Raw genomic sequence first — 4,189 nt, 5'->3', positions numbered from 1 at the left:
TCAGTCCAGTATGAGCTACCTAAGAGATGTAGAAGTAGCCATGGCTCACACACTTTCCAATGAATGAAATCAATCTATCTTCTTAATATAACATTTATTCACTGCCTATTTTAACAGATTAGTACAATGGTAAAAAGCACAGATTCAGGCAAATTGCTTGGCCCAAATTCTCTTGAGGGATGATTGCTGGATATAAATTACATCAGAATCACCCTTCTAGGCACTAGTTTTCACCACTAACATCCCTTGTCTGGACTGTGATGTGGTATCTCTGTAACTAGTCTGTGTTTCTCCCTGGCTCCCTTACAGTCAATTTCCTAAGAGCCCTCAAGTGAACCGTTAACATGTGACAGTGCATGTCTCTCATCTGTCCGACCTCTTCAAGGGTTTCCCATCTCACTGGGCATAAAGGCCACAGTTCTATCAAGGATCTATGAGCTGATTCACTCTGTCCTCTCTGGCTCTTTGTTGTGTATCTGATCTCACCTCCTATTACTCTCCCCTCTCCCTCTTTATTCTAGCCATATGTACCTTCTTGCTCTTCCTGGAATGTGACAAACACACTGCTATGCAAGGACCAGGCATCCACCAATCATCATTCTCTCTGCCTTAGGTGCTCTTTCCCGCATTTATTGTCTGAATGGCTCATTCCCTCACTAAACTCAGGACTCTGCCTAAGTTCCACACGGACTGAGTTTTCTTCCCTCATGATTCAATGGAAACCAGCTCCTACTCTCTTGGCCCTTGATCTTCATTAATTATTCACATCTGACATATTATAGATGCATTTCCATATTTGCATTGTACTGTCCGGAGCTCCAAGATAACAGGAACTCTATTATCAGCCCCTAGAAGAGGATCTGATTCATAGTAGGAACTCAATAAATATGGGCTGAATGAATAATAGAATATTGCCACAAAAGAGCTTCTAATTCAGTTATGTTAATATAGTGACATAAAATGTTGAAAACTACAGTATGTAAAAGCTAAATAGCACAATAGCTGAATGAGATGCTGCAAAGTAGTATGGAATTAAGGGCCAGATACACAATAATTGGCTTAGGCAATAAGAGTGGGTGTCCAAGAAAGCTTGAGATTATGTTATATAGGACCAGGAAGAAAAGCGATTTTCTCTGTTTCTATCTAGGCTTGAAAATCTTGTTCCAAATTGGAAGACACACTTCTGAGGATTGCCAGCAACTTATGCAGGCTTCCAAAAGTAGTACATGGTCTGGTAATTCTGCCAAAAGCTGACCTCACAGGGTGAGTTGACATAGATGCAAAATTTGCAAGGCTTTCCTGCACAATTTAGGAGGCATGAGCCCTATTATCAAGGTCCTGGGATATGGCCAACATCCATAGAGGAAAGCACAGTGTTATGCAACTGGAAGCTTTTGGTCTTCATATGCAAGTGGGCAGCATCCTCCTTGTGGTTAGACTCCAGGGATTTGCTCTTTTCTCTCTCACAATCTAGAAACATAGAAAATTTGGAAGCCAGACTGCCTTACACCTACCACTCAGCTGTCTTCAGGGCACTTGTTCTCATAATTACTTGCTTTATACTCAGAAAATGCAAATAAACTTGATTATCAGCAGAGGCAAAACACAGAAATGAAGGCCAATCTATTGCAGACATAACAAATGTATTCTTAGTAAATAAATTACGAATGATTTAAATAACCTTATACTTTATGATATTTGTATCACTGACCCCAACTTCCTCCTGCCTTCCGTTCTGATAGATTTAAGTAACATCATATACATGTACTTTTAGGTTATTGAAAAACAAGCCAGGATGCTTACGAACTCAGAAAGATGAAACTGCTTCCAGGCAATTTAGTCATCAAATAAACTGCATGTACAATAATGACTTCAACACGGTGCTCCACCCACCATTACGACTGCCAGAAAGGTCTCTCCTATAAATTTCCTGAAGGACAGTGTTTCAAGAAGCTTACAGTTTCCTCCAGGGTGACAATTAAGTCACCTTGCAAACAATTGCCTTAAAGACCTTCTCCTGGTCATTTGTCCTAATCAGAAAAATAAGACTGCTTTAGATTCTCTTTCCCTTTCAAGCTTTGCATATGAAAACATTCACTCCTCTATTAAAAGCTGCATTAACTTTTACGCTGAAATATACTTTGATTTGTAGCACAAGCCTTCAGGCTAAAACAAACCCCTTAAGACTGATTTTGCCAGAAGGTAGAATGTCAGAATCCTCAGAGCTTGTTTTCACAAGTATTTAACTCTAGATTTTGTCTTCAGACATTATAGAGGCCTTGACTTTTTACCTACTGTCACCTTCTGTCTCTAGGCAAAAGGAGAACTAAGCCATTGCCAGTAGGTAGGTCACTTTTTACTTAAATAAAGCTTAGAGGCCAGGTACAGTGGCTCACCCCTATAATCCCAGCACTTTGGGAGGTGGAGGTGGGTGGGCTACTTGAGCCCAGAGTTCGAGACTAGCCTGGGCAACATGGCAAGACCCTGTCTCTACAAAAAATACAAACAAACAAACAAAAAATTAGCTGGGCATGGTGGTGCATGCCTGTAGTCCCAGCTACTTGGGAGGCTGGGGTGGGAGGATGGCTTGAGCCCAAGAGTCAGAGGTTGCAGTGAGCTGAGATTATACCTCTGCACTCCAACCTGTGCAACACAGCAAGGCCCTGTCTTAAAAAAAGAAGAAAAAAAGAGCTTAGAGTTCTTGGTTCAGCAGCACAGTACCTAAGATTGGAATGATTCTTAGTGGCTTCTCATGGCCACTATATTTCTTAAAAGCCAGATGCACAACAGTGAGCTTAGTACACTAACTTTTGTGTGACAAAAGGTAGGAAAGAATATACATTTATCTTTGACTGTATTGGCAAAAGGAAACCCTGAATAGGTAATAAACCTCTTTAGCTTTAAGGAACAGGGCTGTGGGTGACATGGTGGGATGGGCAGAGGAATGTAGGTGAGTGTTCTAATGTAGTCCTTTTGTATTTTTCAATAATGAGCTGGTCCGTACCAAGACTCTGGTGAAGAATTGCATCGTGCTCATCGACAGCACACCATACCGACAGTGGTACGAGTCCCACTACGCGCTGCCCCTGGGCCGCAAGAAGGGAGCCAAGCTGACTCCTGAGGAAGAAGAGATTTTAAACAAAAAACGATCTAAAAAAAATTCAGAAGAAATATGATGAAAGGAAAAAGAATGCCAAAATCAGCAGTCTCCTGGAGGAGCAGTTCCAGCAGGGCAAGCTTCTTGCATGCATTGCTTCCAGGCCGGGACAGTGTGGCCGAGCAGATGGCTATGTGCTAGAGGGCAAAGAGTTGGAGTTCTATCTTAGGAAAATCAAGGCCCGGAAAGGCAAATAAATCCTCGTTTTGTCTTCACCCGTGTAATAAAGGTGTTTATTGTTCTATTCCCCCCCCCAAAAAAAAAAATTTAAAGGGTCTCATAGGGAGATAAGGTCTTAGTAACATTTAACTGTATTTCGCATTATCTTTGAAAATTATTGTGATACCACTTGCATCTTAGGTTTTGTATGCCAGGGACATTATTTAGTATCCGTGACTTCCAGAATAAATGCTTCTTATGAAAGTAGGTTATTAGATTATCATCATGACCAAAAGCCTAGGTAGAGTTTATTGAAAATGAAGACCAAGTTTTAGTCTTGTCATATGTTTTCATCAATTTCTCAGCCTCCTTTCTTCTGTTAATAAAAATGCACTAGCAATAAAATCTCCTCATTTCATTCTTTATATTATCTATCTGTCTATCTATCATCTATCTCTATCATCTATCTATCTATCTATCTATCTATCTATCTATCTATCTATCATCTATCTATCTGTCTATGTCTATCTATCTATCACTTAGTGAGAGCCTGCTATATACTGGCTTATATATCCCAAGATTTACATTTTACAAATGAAGAAAACTGTGGCGCAGAATATTTAAGAGACTTGCCAAAGTTGCTAATCCAGCATGCATACCTAGCTCTAATTAATTAGAAAGCTCTCACTGTGCCAACAGGACCACTTTAGCCACTGCCTGGTCATGATTCTACTTGAGAGAAGGTGATACGTTGACTAGAGACATTCCACTGTCAAGCTGTGGAAACTCAGGCAGGCATCCTATAAATAAAACACTGGAAAGAAGGTACTCATTTCCTTTCTTCTTCTAATATCCAGATGAGTTATGCTACAT

General features: G+C 40.4%; 1 pseudogene across 1 annotated transcript; it reads left to right on the top strand.

The window, feature by feature from the left end:
* Window positions 1-1,226: 1,226 nt before the first annotated feature.
* Window positions 1,227-3,406, top strand: LOC104672216 (annotated as a pseudogene). The gene is made up of 2 exons (XR_749369.2): window positions 1,227-1,234; window positions 2,969-3,406. The product of XR_749369.2 is annotated as a 40S ribosomal protein S8 pseudogene (transcript).
* Window positions 3,407-4,189: the final 783 nt, after the last annotated feature.

The sequence above is a fragment of the Rhinopithecus roxellana genome, chromosome 21 (assembly GCF_007565055.1).
Source record: "Rhinopithecus roxellana isolate Shanxi Qingling chromosome 21, ASM756505v1, whole genome shotgun sequence".
NCBI classification, from domain to species: Eukaryota; Metazoa; Chordata; class Mammalia; order Primates; family Cercopithecidae; genus Rhinopithecus; species Rhinopithecus roxellana.
The sequence above is the reverse complement of the archived record's forward strand: the minus strand, read 5'-3'. Positions and strand labels throughout refer to the sequence as shown.